We start from the raw sequence: 16,322 nt of genomic DNA, 5'->3' as shown, positions 1-16,322 counted from the left end.
GGGGGATGGAGTAGGAGGGTTGGCTCGACTAGGTAGATGGATGGTGAAGGATGCTCAGGGGATCAATGTTTTCAGATCTTGCTCTCCAATGTGCCGCTCTGGCTTGTGCAGAGTGAGATCTCTGTTGAGGTTGGGGTAGGGGGGAAAAAGGGGGTTGGACAAGGGTGAAGGTGGGGCGTATACCTTGGAATTTTGGATGGTGAGGGAGGGGCTGCAAGATGAGGTGGGGGGTTTTGAGGTTGGGCTCTGCGTTGGAGAGGGTTGGGGTAAGGTGTGCTGTTAGGCATACTGACGCCCCAGTGTGCTGCTCTAATTTGGGCAGTGTGTGTCAAGGTGCCTTGTGGGTTGAATGCACCCTTAATTGGGAGATCACACACATATGGACGGTGCAGCTGTTGCTGTGTGGGAGTAGGGGGGTGAGCCTGGGCAGTAAATGCTGAAACACTAGATACCTGGATAGAGGGAGAAAGGCCTAAAATGGGAACACAACAGTACATGCAGAAACACATAGATTTGAGACTCCACATTCTAATTAATATCAATAAGAAATATATATATAATCAATTACAAATTATCATTTGTTTTATAACGTTGAGCTTCACCTTCTACATCTATAGTTAGTTGCAGATAAATGTAGAATTTAATTTTTTTTTACTTGAAAGGGAAGTGAGCTTTATGTTGATTTCAGAAAAGTTGTTGATGATGAAGCTTGTTCCTTTATTCAGTTTATATATTCATAACAATGGTCAATAGAAACTATATTTTAGTCATAACAGATAGAGAATTTAGTGCACTATAGATCAGATTACAAGCATGTCAGTAGGGCTCATCATTTGGATTTTTGAGGTGTCTGTCCTTTCCTCAGAGGTAACAGTGTGGACTGCCATCAGTGTGCTCTACATAATGACAGACATTATAATCATTCAATTTGAAAAATAACCAATTTACACATACTGCTATTCAAGCTTTTAGAAAGGCTAACATTGCAGTGCACTTTTTGTGTATCCCAAAAAGACAAAGTGTAACATTTAAATACATGTGTAAATTGTAACATAATAATAGAAAAGTTGACAATAAAATATCTATACCAATATTACACAAAATCTCCAATCCTTTCATCCCATTACCTACTGGTGCACAAGTTCAATAAATTGTATGATCATGTTTTCTAAATATATATATATACACACATGTGTTTATATTAACATGCATTAACCATTCATGTTCACTACTCTCCACACTCAGCATTGTGAAGTAATTTGCGAGTGAGTCTGGTGCAACTCTGATTAGTGAACTTTGATGCTTTGTACATATCCGTGGGGGAAATATGCATAACTGTACCAGGAGTTTTATCATGGCTGATATTATGGTACCTAAAATGAAGGCATTGATTTATGCTCAGGAAGATTTAGTAAGACAATTTAAAATACATAAAAGCTATTAAAGTATTACAGTGATTACTTCACCGATAAAAGCCTTGCAAAGACAGCACACTTTAGAGGTTCGTAACTGCCCTGTAAGCCAGTCTGACCCACCAGGCTAACCACTAACTTTTATGCCAATGGTCTGTCACAAGAAGAAACATATTACTTGTACATTGATTATCCATAGCACCACCAAGGGATGACAACGCATTAGATAATCATAAAATACGCTACCTATCACGTGATCTAGGAATTCATAATATAATAATACATAGAAAGGTTGTTAATGGTAAAGTCATTGAGATATATGAAAAAAACATTTTGGATGAAAATTGAGTAAAATACACTATAAATGTACCAAACTGAAAACGAGAACACTGTAATAACCAAGAGTTCAATTACCTGCAACACGGAAAATCGGCGAGGCGATTCAGCAATGAAGATAACAAGCGATGCGATGATGATATCCATAGTAGACTGCAGATTAGAAAAGTGTGTGTGTGTGTGTGTGTGTGTGTGTGTGTATTTGTCACGTGGAAGCACTTCCCCATAACTGTCTTTTTTTAAAGAGGTGTGATGTAGTATTGTTACATAGCCTTATTTGGGTACGTGCAAAGATTGATGAGGTAAAGGATTGATGAAGTCAAATTTTAAAGAGGGCACTTAAAAACAACTATTGTGAGTGCATGGTACCCAGTGAGAACTGCCTTTGATAAAGGCGAGGGTGTATAAGGATGAAGCGAGTGGAAGAGCCCTGGTCCTCGTAAATGGTTACAGAGACATCTTGATTGTTGGGACGGGGTCTTAAAAGGGGAGTATGGAGGCACCAGGTCTGGGGTGGTCATGTGTCAATGGTCCCCATGCAAAATACCCCTTTGAGTTGTACATGGCATTCAGCACCTTATGTATTCTCATCTTCCCAACCCCATTGCGAGAACATGGCCCCAAGTGAGAACTGCCATTAATATGGGAGGGGGATGGATGTAGATGAGGCTAGCGCAATAGGCCCGGCACTTGTCAAAGTGCACAGAGATATGTTGATTATAGGGACAGGGTCTTTAAAGGAGAGTATGAAGACACCGGGTCCGGGGTAGACATGTGACCAATCGTCTCCATGCAAACAACCCCTTTCAATTGTACATGGTATTCGTCACCTTGTGCAATCCATTCCACTCACCCCCATTGTGAGAGCATGGCCCCCCAAGTGAGAACTGCCATTGATACAGAAGGGAAATGGATGTGGCGCAATAGACCTGGCACCTTGCCAAAGGACACAGAGATATGTTGATTCCAGGGATGGGGTCTTCAAAAGGGAGTATGGAGACATCATGTCTGGGGTGGCCATATGGCCCATGGTCCACATGGAAAAGGCCCCTTTGAGTTGTGCACGGTATTTGGCACATTCTGCCTTCCCGTCCACCCACCCCCATTGCTAGAGCATGGCCAAAATTGAGAACTGCCATTGATACAGAAGGGGGATGGTTTTGGATGAAGCTAGCACAATAGGCCTGACCTCTTGTCAACAGACACAATGTTGATTACAGGGACAGGCGCTTCAAAGGGGAGTATGGAGGCACCGGGTCTGAGGTGGCCATATGGCCAATGCTCCCCATGTGAAAGACCCCTTTGAGTTGAGCATGGTTTTCGGCACCTTATACATTCCCATCCACCCACCCATGTTGCAAGTTCATGGTCTCAAGTGAGAACTGCCATTGATATGGTAGGGGGATAGATGTGGATGAAGCTAGTGCCAAAGGGCCAGAACCTTGTCAAAGGAAACAGAGATATGCTGATTGCAGGCACAGGGTCTTCAAAGGGGAGTATGGAGACACCAGGTCTTGGGTATACAATTGCTGATAGACGCAAGAACATGTTGCATTGTTGATTCAGTTATACTCTGTTGAACCTGCCGGCCTTAAACCGAAAACAAACGAATTGAAATGAGCACCCTGAAATGGGCAATCTCAGCCTGTGTTCCATCTGACATCTTACCTGATATCCACGTTCGATCTGGTGTCGCCTGCCGCCATTTCTGCGTTTGTGTCACAGTCTACTTACCTTATAAATGTGTGTTCATATTTCCTTGCTGGCCTTTTCTTCCGCACAACATGGCACCTTCCTATTCAATGTCCTGAGAACTGCGCAATGGCTTCTGCAGCTTCACTTGTTTGCTGTGATGATGCCACCTCTGCTCCTGCCCCTGAAGTTTTTCTCAATTGATGTCTCCATGCTGATGTCAGATGGAGTTCCCCGTTAAGTTTCTTTAAATGTACTAGGCACCTCTTCTCGTTCTGAATGGCTAGAAAGAGATTTGTGTGCCTTCTTCTATTTGGCCAGAAGATGGCGAACCTCCTGTCAAATGCCAATGTTTATTCAATAAAGATGGTTTATTGTAATTGCTCTTGAAAAAGATGCTGAAACCACAAATAAATTCCACTAAATGGGCTGTAGACGTTTTTCGCAATTGCCTGCAAGAAAGACACATCATGTGCCAATTTGAAACTCTCCCATCTTCTGAGTTGTGCACTCTTCTTTGCCATTTTTACGCTGAAGTGCTCAGCACTAATGGGAATCCTTATCCTCAAACCTTAGTTTCCATTAGAGCTGGACTAAAACGTCATCTCTCATCGGCCCTGTTTAGTGCAGCTTTTAATCTCCTGCGCAGCAAAGAATTTCATCTTGCCACTGACATTTTTACATCAATAATTAAATAATTCCACCATTCTGGATTGGACACTACAGCAGATAAGCCCCACATCTCTACTGCAGATTTACAAATCCTATGCTCTTCTCCAGTTTTTTAATTGTGCTAACCCTGTACCTCCCCAGTACAAAGTCTGGTTCGATATACAACTACACTTTGCCCATCTGTGGCCGTAAAGGATTCCACCTCTAACCTCCCAACGCCTTCACCACCTCCTTTGATGAACGTTTGCCTCTCTATCCTTTAACGAACCCACTAAAAACCAGTCAAGCATAACCAACCTCTCCTGCACTCTTTTCTGCAGTGCAATGTACGCTTCTCCTGATTCTCCATCTTGTCATGTTTCTTCTCGGGAATTGCACATCACCAAATTACCATACACTGCCCAATGTTTTTTTTGTCTAAACTCCTAAAATGTCCCCTTGTAATCTTCCTCATCCACTGTCTTGTATAGTAACAAACCCCCACTGCAAAAATGTTCTTGGCTGTCTAATTAAAAGTATCTCTCTTCAAGCTAATTTGTCTACTATCTACACAAATCATTGTACTCATGCTGTACAAATTCAATTACTTGCCGACACTGGGCTTGAAACTCATCAAATCATGGGTGTAAATTGCCACCACTCCGAATCTTCCATCCGCAATTACTGGCGACCTCTACCTGAGCAGCGTAACCAGTGGTCTTCCCTTTTATTTATTCCATGCTTGTTATTCCTCTGCCTCGAACTCGTTAACACCTCCCTCTTCCTCTACCCCTAATCGTGCCATCTGCCTGCTCTTACCCTGCCTTCCTCTTCCTCTTCCTCCCTCTGCTCCTTTTCTCACTTCCACAATTGCTCTATCTCCTTTTTTGGCAATGTTCAATTCAATTCAAAATAGTTCTCTGTCTCCCCTCTACTGTGCTTATGACCCCCATTTATTAGTCACCTTTTTTCCGGTAGTCTTCCCCTGTCTTGCCTTTTTGTTCCTCATATGCTTTCCATTTTACACCTTTATTTTCTTTCACCCAGTTTAATTAGGGTATGATTTGTTGTTCTCCTACTCTATTTCTCATTGTTGTATCACGTTGATTCACTTGACCAGTGAAATATTTCTTTTGTTGCATTGCCTTTTGTTTGCATATTCTCTGACAATAAATAGTGCACTTTTGTGTAAGCGCACTGCACTGTTGCATTTCTGTGTCCTAATGTTGGTTGCACACTTTCATATAACAGCACTCCATTGTTGCATTTCTTTGTCTTGGTTTTTTACTTATGCCAGTTCCTTGCCATGCCATGTTGCTGTGCTGCCCTCTTTTGGCATTATGCTTTCACATTAATACATTTGTCCACAATTCCATGTCATAATGCTATCCTCCATTGTATTCTTTGTAGAGCTTGGTGCAATGCTAATACACATTTTATTTTATTTTTGTGCTTTTGTATGAGCCCAGTACTTTGCAGCACTTCAAAATTCTTTTATTTCTTGACCCTCCTTTTATTAAACATTTGTTATTTTCCTGGTTTTAAATTTGTTTGCATTGTTACTTAATTAGCCTGCCTATAATTATTCTGTTTGAATAATGTAGTCACGTAGACCTGCTATGTCATCCTGTTAATGTATGTGGTGTTTTTGTGTACATGTAGCGCCTTGAGGCTTAAGGGCTTTGGTGCTCTATAAATATACATCACATAACATACATTTTCATTGACTAATTTACTTCCAACATGCTGCCCGCCCTCCCCCTCACCATGTTCCCATGAGCATTCTAGTGCTCATTTATTCGCCATGATGCCTCGCTTTAGGTGTCGGCTCGCGTGTCCCGATCTCTGTGACCTGCAAATTGGCCTTTCACTTTTAAAATAAAAAAAATAATATTAATTTTCATTGCCGGGAATGGGAACTAATGGTGTTATGTACCCGTTCCACGGGCAACACCATGGATAACAGCCCAGGACTATGTTAACCGCCCTATGTTGTTCGGCCGTTAATTAGTGCCCTGGGCCGTTACCCGCCGGTGTTGCCCGTGGAATGGGTACGTAACTCCACAATATAATAACAGTGCGTTGATAAGGGAGAATTGCTTGGATAGATTATGATGGAGTGAGAATGATACTGAAAATGCTTTTATGGCAGTAACAATAATCTTTGTTGATCTTGATGGTATAGCATACTATTTGCATCAGTATACTTGGTGGTGTTGGTGGCTTCGAGAGTCACTTTCATTCCCTTGTTATCATATGACTTCATTGCTTTTATTTCCCATGACTTTCAAAGTGTGATTATTGTTAACATTTAATAAGAGTTGAGTATTCATAAATAGAATCATATGAAAGCTAGAGTACCTGAAGCCAAGAAGTAATATGTGAATAAATAATAAGAATAAGAAAGGAAATCACCCCTAAAATGCAAGTACTAAGTATTTTGTATTTTGACTGTAGGGTTTGTCTCTTGTTGTATGTTGTTGGTGAAAATATGATAAAACATGAAATTTGCATGGACGACTAAAAACAATGCTAAATTAGTAGATACATTTTTAGTTTGGGCTTGAGACACCTGTAATAGCCCAAACTATTGCATTCAAATACTGACTCATATGTACATAGGGAGAAGGTTGTGTGACAAGCGGCACACACAAATGACATTTGAGAAGGGACACACAGTGTTTTGGTGTTGTTTGGTTATTGATCCCTCCCATTCCCTGGCCCTAGCCATGCTAATCCCTGTGGCTAATCCCACCCATTCTTGACCATCTCTGGAACTCTTTTAGCTCTGAGCTCTTCCATGGTCACGGCCATCTTGGATGACTGTCTCTAAGGAAGCTCTCTTGAAACAAGCCGGAACTAGCTGGCCCCGTTGAATGGGAAATATACCATGCATCTTCCAAATAAAATACTGCATTTTCTCCATTTATATTTTCTGTTTATATTAGAGCGAATTTCAAATGTATGTAAGATACGATTTCACAAGAACACTAATTAATGTTAAAAAACAGATGAATCCTATTTTTAACTTATAAAAATATTTCTTGCGTTTCTTTTCTTTTTACATACATACATCCTAATTCAAAAGTTCAATTTTTGTTTCCACTGGCACGGCATGGAGGAGAAGGGGGAGGCTTCAAGTGGTGCTTACTATCCATGGGTGGAGCCACAGCTTCATCTCCTTCCCCGGGTTCATACGAGGGATCCCTTCCTGCTTTCACTCCCTCTTCTGCCAGGCTGTGAAGGTCCAAAAGAGAGGAGGCACTCGAGAAGAAGAAGCACCTGGAAAAGTGCCATGTGTGCAAGTAATGCCAACCAGCACATCTTCTATTTAATGCTCCTACACACAAGGACCAGGAAAGGGCGTTAACACTCAGGGCTTTTGGAAATATGAAAACGTGCAAATGCCCGGTGCAGCTCCGCTTCCTCTCCAGCGTTAACTCTCATCTTGTGAATGCAGCCTACAAATTGCAGGACACAATTCAATAACCCTGCCTAATTAAATTCTCTATTAGAAAATCCGCCTCTATGCTTTTTGGAATAGAGTGGTAGACGATGTGATTAAATGTTAATAGCACAAGAGAAAACGGATGACTCAAAAAGGAGTGCTTCGGTGAGCAGGAGGAGGAGGACAGCTATGTTGCTGGCAAACAGCCACCTGCGAACCGAGTGATTCATTAAATGCTATCAAATAAGTAATAGCATGGCTGTCTCACCTATAACAAAGATGTGCTTGCAATAGTGGCAGGCGGAGCCAAATATCTGCTAGAAGATGGACTTCCTTGCAATGTTGTGCATGACTTTCATATGCAATTAGGGGTCTGTTTAATGTGCAATAACCCCACCCAAAAAATATACTAGTATTCACTGCAAAGTAAAGCTTGCACCCTTCCCCCCTCTCCCCCAACTGTACTGAGGAGCAGCAGATCACACATCCGGATTATTCTCATATTAGTAGAGATGGATGACAAAACATAACAGGCGGCAGCTCTGCAATTTAATCTTTGCATCTGAACTATAGGAAACACTTAATTACTCTCATTTACTGGGGGCCAATCTAATGAAGGAGCATTAGCCAAATGCAAAGAATGCAGTACAAAGAAGATAGTTACCCATCATTAGAAGGAAACTGCGCCTCTGCAGGTGACAACAAATGCAGGATACATTACAGTAATTTCCTAAATATTGAGCTGTCAGCATATTAATGCAGTGATCAGATACCTTGGGAACTGAGCACCATGGCTGTCAAGGTGGTCCCATAAAACACTGCACGTCAGTGTGCTGCTTATTATTACAGCTCCTGCAGACATAAGTTTGTGCACCGTTCCGCCGCAGGATGGAGGGAGCACGTTCCATGGAAGGCTTTACACAGTTTGTCGGCATGCAAGCAACCCTGCTTTTCCTTAAAGGATCTTCAGTTTACTCCATTATATCTAGATATACAGGTTTAAGTAAGTAGATTGTGATGTTATGGGCACTTATAATCACCAATTCGTATTTTTAAACAATCAGTGACAAATACGTACTAGTACAGCAGGTGTAAAACGCTGTCTTCAAAAATGTTTTTTAGAAATCTAGGACCAGCAGAATATGCAACGGATATCTGTGCATTATATTCATATAATGCCAGCTAGGGGCACTTCTGATCTGATTAAAATAAACACATGGTTCATCAAAAGCATGCCTTTCAAATTCAAGCTTTGAGTGCACAGTTTGTGTAAGGTGCAATTGTTGACTTGAATATTGGCAAGCGGAAGTGTCATAGAAGGTCTCTGGGAGTTTGGCACCTCAGGTATTAAATTTGCACCACACCGAGCAGTCATTCTTTGTACCCATGCTGTTAGGGGCAGTCGCTTAACTGTACAGACCTATTGATGCCTCTTTTTAGGCCATGTTAGAGAGAACCTTGGTCCTCCCCTTGTTTCCCAAGAAATTCTCCTTATCATTAGGCTAGAGTAGAAGAGCATTTTACAGAGTGAAGATTGGAGGTTTAGTTGAGGGTGAGGTACGGGACGATCTTCCTGATGTTTCCAAAGTTTATCATGGCTGCGGTGACAGTTATCATGGTGTAGTATTACGTTGTCAAAGAGGACCGCAGGATTGAAAGCCTTCAGTGATGTCTTTAGAATCTTAGAATGAATGGGAATAGTTGCTAGGAGAAAGGGTGTGGTTATAATTGGGTGATTGAAAAAAGATGACTACACAAAAGCCCGAACTGTTGGCATTGCCAATGCTTGTTTTTATTGAAAGGAAAATATTAGAATAAAATGCACATTTTAAAAAAAAACGTTTGATGGTATATACTAACTACAAATTATAATTATCTGGTAGTTGTACTGCCTATAAAAATCCCTTGTATTGTCCAGAGGAAGTAGGAAATTGTTCACGGATGGCTCGAACCACACAGGCAGGTTTGACTTGTCGAATGCAAAATCCCAGTCTTCAATTAATCCACTATGTAAATGCTGAATAGGCCACATGCCTGCACCATCTGTGTAAAAGTGAAATAGTTTTGTTGAATGAATCCAATAATAAAATGTATCTTGTTTGGCCTATCTTGTAAAATACAAGGCATTGGCATGAATTCATAGTCCAGTACTTTTGATGTAAAGGTTATATAATAATGTATACAACGTTTCGGAAATAAAAGATAGGAAAATGATATTTTAAAAGCTTGAAAGTAACTAAAATGCTATTGTTCACTCGCAAAATAGAAGATGTAATAGTTTGGCATGTACAAAGAACAAGACATTTTCCAATATATCAAATTATATATTGTGTGTGAATTCATGAGATCACAATGTCCTAGGAGAACTACATAAAAGACTATAGTGGAAGGTTGCCGCAAATAAAACAAACAAACTCAATACCTACTCATTACTAGGAGCACAAGGGCAACAGTTGCTATAAGTTTGTGCATCTGCACTATCAGCATTCTCAACACAAATCTTGAAAGGCAGGCTGTCCTGAAGCCATGCAGCTGGATAACACATAGTGGTGGAGGCTCTTCTTCAGCTATGTAGGTTAAGCAGCCAGATCTTTCTCAGCAACAACAGTCCTCCAGCAAAGTTGGCATTAACTCACATCAATGGCAGGTACACCACTAGGAAATGTGTTCCATGCGACAAGGATCAGGATCCTGGGAGCGATCCTTACGCCTTTCACTTGATTCACCAACTTTGCGGATACTTTCTCTCTCAACCATTTCCTCTTCGGTATACTCCGGCTCGTGAAGGTATGACTGAATGGATACCATAATTATTGAGGATTGAAAAAACAAAACAATACACTCTGGTAGAAAAATAAGATATTAGTAATTTGGATAAAGTCATGAAATTAAATTTTATTTTAAAATGCCATGTAAAAGAAAATGAGAAGAAACAGACATGTTATAAAAACCCATAGCGCAAAGAGAACAGGAATAGGCCCAAAGTTGGAAAGTTCTCATTAACAAATGTAAAGAAGAACTGATGTAAATAAACATTTTATGGTTTAGTAAAGACATTTGTCAATTATTTAATAATTATTGAAATTGAAAGCGCTTACAGAGTAAATTCATTTGAGCTAGTGTAAGTACCTTTTTCAGTTTAATTCGACATAGTTGTCGTTTAATTCGACATAGTTATCAGATAGCTGAACAGAGCAACAAGAAGTCATAGGGGCTTGTAAAGAAATAGACAGACACTACGGCAGTGGAAACTCCATTGTTGTCTGATCAGAAAGGGTTTGTTGATACTTATCGAGGAAAGAGGCATCTTGAAATGTCCATGGAGAAACATCAATAGATTGCGCTAGATGGCGTTCAAATGAGACGTGCAATGGTGTTGTTTATTTATTTATTTATTACATTTGTTGTACATCCAGACCCTGATGTATCACGGCATAGTTACATTCAGAATCAGTATAATCTTGGTAATTAGACAATCATTAGAGCAGCACATTAAAGAAGCAATACAATTAAAGTTACACATTACACATTACACATTACAGTACTGATTATCTCCAGTTTGGATACATTTATCTACAGTGTGGGTATGAGATTAGATTGCGGAGCGTGGTGTTAGGGCTCAACTTTATATTGGTTGAATAACCATGTTTTGAGTCGTTTTTTCAATAGTGGGAACGATTGTTCCCTCTTGATGTTGATAGGTAGGGTATTCCAATGCCTAGGAGCGAGTACTTTAAAACTGCTGCCTCCTACTTTTTCTCTTTTTTAGCAAGGGATTTCGAGGTTTTCGCTGTTGTTAGATCTTAGCATTCTGGTATGGTGTTTCTTGGAGAGTGTGTTGAGAAGGTATTTGAGAGCTTTATTGGTGATACATCTATGAGAGATGCAAAGGGTTTTGAAGAGAATTCTAGCTTTGATGGGAAGCCAGTGGTTTTGTCTCCTGATATTAGATATGTGATCGTTTTTTTTTTAAGCCTAGTGCAGCTCGGAGGGCTTTGTTCTGCATGAGTTGGAGTTTGGCTAGATTGGTGATGGACGTGCCTAGGAAGAGGATATTACAATAGTCGAGCTTAGGTAGTATGAGCGCTCTGTGCAAGTGTAATGTAATTTTCTGGTGTTAGGAATTTGCGACTGAGAAAAATGAGTTTGGCTGTGTAGCAGGCAGAGGAGGCTAGGGTGTTTACTTGCTTAGTCATAGTGAGTGTCATGTCAAGGTAAACCCCTAGGGTCTTTACTTGTTTGAGCACTGGGATTGTGGTGCCGTCGATGGTGAATGATGAGTATATAGGTTTAAGGGTGGCGAGTTTGGACGATGAACCTAGTATGAGTAACTTTGTTTTGTCATCATTAAGACAGAGGCAGTTGTTGGCCATCCAGTTTCGGATGATTGCATATATTTCATTGATGAGCAGGGAGTCGTGCTCATGGTTGCCTGTTATTGGGAAAAGGATCTGGGTGTCATCAACGAAGTTGGTGTAGATGACACCCATAGCATTCAATGCTGCAAATAGCAGTTTGGTGTAGGCGTTATATAAGGTTGGGGAGAGACAAGAGCCTTGAGAAACACCTAGCGGGACTGGTATAGGGTCTGCTGATGCTTTTCCAATGGCAACTCTTGAGGTCCTATCTGCGAGGAAAGATTTGATCCACTCTGTGGCATTATTGGATAGGTTGAAGTTGTTGTTTAGGGAGGTGCAGAGTTTGTCATGGTCAACCAGGTCAAAAGCTGGGGAGAGGTCAAGGAGCATGAGTAAGCAGAGTTTGCCTGACTCTCTCGAAGCATCCATTTGGATCTTTAGGTCAAGTAGGGCTGTTTCGGTGCTATGGTTAGGGCGAAATCCTGACTGACGGTCGCCTAGTAGTTGGTGCTGTTCTAAGTGATTTTGAATTTGTGAGTAAGCAATTTTATCAATGATTTTCAGTGGTAGTTATGGGTCTGTGGTTGGTGGGGATTGAGGGATCCAGGGTTGTTTTTTTAAGGAGGGGAGTCACCCAGGCTTTTTTGATGCTAGTGGGAACTGTATTTGAGCTAAAGGATGCATTAACAAATTCAGTGATGATGGGTGATAGTGTGTGGGCGTATAGTTTGACTAGATGTGAGGGGAATTGGTCTTCTTTGCATTTGGAAGCTTTGAGTTTCGTGATAGTATCAAGTACTTCTTTGTTGGTGACTGCGGTAAATTGGAATGGACTGGATGTGGTCAACGTGGGAGTGCTGTCTGTTATGTTGGGTAGTGTTTTTCCTGCGAGGAGTGTTTTTTTGCTGTCTATTTTCTTCTGTAGAAGAGTAATTTTGGAAGCTAGCGCATTTTGTATTGTAGTGCACCAGGCTTTACTGGAATTATGGGGTGTTGTCACTTGGCAAGGGTTCTCAAGCTCTCTGAGAATGGAGAAGAGTTCTTTGCTGTCCGAGTTGGCATTGGTTATACGTGTGTTAAGGGCATTAGCTTTGTGCGAGATTATGGTTGTTTTATATTTTTTGTTGGCTTTTATGAATTCCTGTGCTGATTCGTTGGTGTTAGTTTTCCTGTGTAGGTGCTCGAGTGATCTTTTGGTATGTCTGAGGGTGACTAGTTCCTCGTCAAACCAGAAACAGGATCGTTTATCGAATTTTCATATTTTAGTAGTGACGGGAGCAAGTAGATCAATGGTACTAGTGAGGCTTTGTTGATAGCAGTTTGCTAGGTAGTTAGGGTTGTTGGTGTTCGGGGTGACATTGGCTAGGGCCAGTTGAAGGGTGGGTGAAAGGTTGTCAACTGTAAGTTTTTTGATATTTCTAGCTTCAAAGGTGTTGGGTGCCTTGGGGCTGGTGTAGTCACTAATTTTATATTCCAGAGTAAAGGTGATGATAGAATGGTCTGACCAAGCTAACGGAAGGATAGACTCTATAGTAATTTGTGAATTGAGGGATAGGATCCAGTCCAGTGTCCTACCTTTGGAATGAGTAGGTTTGTTAATCAGCTGGGTAAAGTTCATGTCTGACATGGCTGTGTGGAAGGCAGTCGCATTCTTGTCAAGAGGATTGTTAAAGCCTAGGTTTATGTCACCTAGGATGATGAATTTATCTTGGGCTTAATAAGGGGCGTTAGTAGTAGGGGAATGTCTGAACTCGGCTGGCTAGCTTTGTTGGGCGATCTGTATATTACTAGGAAGTTAGTAGTAGTTTTAGGGTTAGGGGAGAATTTGGCTAGAAGGAGTTCATAGCCCTGTACTTGTTCCAGGGGGCTAGCTCTGAACTGCAGAGTTGTTCTAGCTATTATTGCCACTCCGCCGTTGTGACAAGAGGCGTAAGTGACTAATGATGCCAGCTTGAGGGCCGATCTGATTTAGTGCCTCGAGGGAACTTGAACTTAGGGCGATGGATCAACAGTTAAGATTATCACAAGATGGCGGATTCTGACCCATGAGTTACGCGTGTGTAAATGTCAGGAAATCGAAAGTAAGGTGCACTGGAAAATAAATTCTGATCGATCGATATATGCTGAAAAATACATGCCCTATCCATTGGGCCAATACAATTCCTGAGAGAACTTTCCCTTTAAAGGTTGCAAGACATAGATCAACAGATATATGTACGCTTAATGAATGCGATCTCAGGTGACAAATGCCACTAAAGTCTTTAGAACATTTAGACTGGACAGTTGGACTGGCATTTGACTTAATTGCTATTTTAATTCGAAGAGCTGTGATCTGTAAAACGTCTGGTAGGTTTATCAGCTTTTGCCGTAAAGAGTTCTAGGTGCACCCATCAGGGTCAACTCTGCCTTGCATTTGATCACATAGTGTCGTAATAACACATCTTATTATTCAAGCATCACCATTCTTCTTGAGGAGGCACAGTCACTTTTAATGCTAGATTGCACCTCATAACAGGCACCCGTCTCAAAATAATAATAGTACAGTTCACAACATTGTATAATCCAAACATATGTCGTATTATTATTAGGGTATTTATTGAGCGTGGACTTAGCTTCCAGGGGAGGAGGAGGATGACTTCATTGTAAATCTAAAAAACTACTGTGACACAAGAAAGGCTCTGAAATGTGCACCAGCAGCCAAAACGTGCGGATAGATCATACATGTACACATTCTGTAAAACCTATTTGGAGCTATTTGTTGTTTTGTAAAAACTGGATTTTCAGAAATCGGTTCTGACTATCTTATCTGAATAGGCATACCTCACGCTTCATTGACTAGCATTAAGAGTGTGTCAATGAAGTAACAACAAATCATTGCAAATCTTCATAAATGTTTTTAAACTCAATGAGCCTCATTACGACCCAGGCGCTAATGGGTTAACGGCGCCGTAAAAGGCTGTGGTGCCGTTAACCTATTAGCGCCTAATTACGAGGTCCCTTTGCGGGACCCGACCTTAACGGCTGGTTTTACCAGCCGTTAAAAGTAGGGACCCGCAAAGGGACTTTGGTGCTAAGAACGGTGCCGCAATTTGCGGCACCGTACTTAGCGCCTTCCCCATTCCCATTGAGCCCTATGGGGCAAAAATGGGAATGGGGAAGGGCCATGGCGGCATGGGGAATTACCGCCCCGCCAACCTCGGAATGGGGTGGTAATTCCCCATTCCGCCATGGCGGACACCGGCATGGACCATGGTCCTAATAGCACCATGGTCCTCCGCCTGGGTCGTAATGAGGCCCAATGTTTTCGCTGTATGGAAAGTTGCTGCCAAATGATGGCGTTGGGAGCATCTAGTAAAGAGATGATCTTGTATTGTTGTACAATGATGGCGAAGTCCGATTTTGTTGAACCTATATTTTAGCACAATGATAGTACACTGGCGGGATTTTCTGACACAATGACATCCAGCACAATCTTGGAATGTTATGAACAATGATTGACTACTAGAACCCTGGTCAGGTGAGGCAGACCATCAGCTTGCTCAAAAAGTGGGCTGAATATCCGGATCCAAGCTTGTATTCTGAGCAAGCGCTTCCTGCATCCACCCACCATCTTCTCTCCCTCACCTGTCATGTCCCGGCCCCCTACCATCCCCACCCCCACTCTCCCCATACTCAGTTCTACATGTCCTGAGCCTCACCACCTGCCCTCGCTGCCATCGGACTGGAGGCGGGGCGCTGCACAGAACTCTTCCCCTCTTTTTCATGGCAGTCATTTTAGGTGTATATTTTTGTATGCACCATAACGGGTAACACACTCGCCACAGACTCTTAATTTACACAGGTTTATAGCTCTTAGAACCCTGGTATTCATACCCAGGGTGCTAATACCAATAATTGCTGGTTTCAAGGAGTGGACCTGGGGGGGCATTGAGGGGGGAATCGTCAGGAGAACCTTGTTAAAGGGCCTTGCTTCACTTAGGGCTATTAAGTCAGGCACTGGGCCATAACCACCCAGTAGAGGTCTTGAATCTGAGTATTATTAATTAATTCCACCATACTGATGGCATATTTTGTGGTATTGATCAGAGATTGTGTCACAGTGATGGGGATTCCTTAGACTGACACGATTCACATGTACTTGGTTGCACTTTTGCTCCTGTTCGTAGGTCATAACAACAGGCTGAGCTTGGTGAAACGAGGGTGCGCAAAGCATGTTTGAATCCTACATGTGACGAACAGTTATTCATCTGTGTTCCACAATAGTGCACATGTGGTAATGTCTGTAAACTGCTGCAGAGCATACTAATGCCACGTCAGACAGCTAACTTAATGTATGAACCGACTTCACATAATTAACACTGTACCTTAATTGTAATATTCCCTACTGCAGTCATATGTTAGGAAAGTTTGAGTGTTGACTATAAG

The 16,322-nt window shown here is 41.6% G+C and overlaps 1 protein-coding gene across 1 annotated transcript in view; it reads left to right on the top strand.

Moving 5' to 3' along the window:
* LOC138568814 (mycolipanoate synthase-like) overlaps positions 1-16,322 on the top strand; it is a 242,797-nt gene that overhangs the window by 102,030 nt on the left and 124,445 nt on the right. The window lies entirely within an intron of this gene.

The sequence above is a fragment of the Ambystoma mexicanum genome, chromosome 2q (genome assembly GCF_040938575.1).
Source record: "Ambystoma mexicanum isolate Mex_15411 chromosome 2q, UKY_AmexF1_1, whole genome shotgun sequence".
In the NCBI taxonomy this organism is placed as follows: domain Eukaryota; kingdom Metazoa; phylum Chordata; class Amphibia; order Caudata; family Ambystomatidae; genus Ambystoma; species Ambystoma mexicanum.
This window is presented reverse-complemented; position numbering and strand designations above follow the sequence as displayed.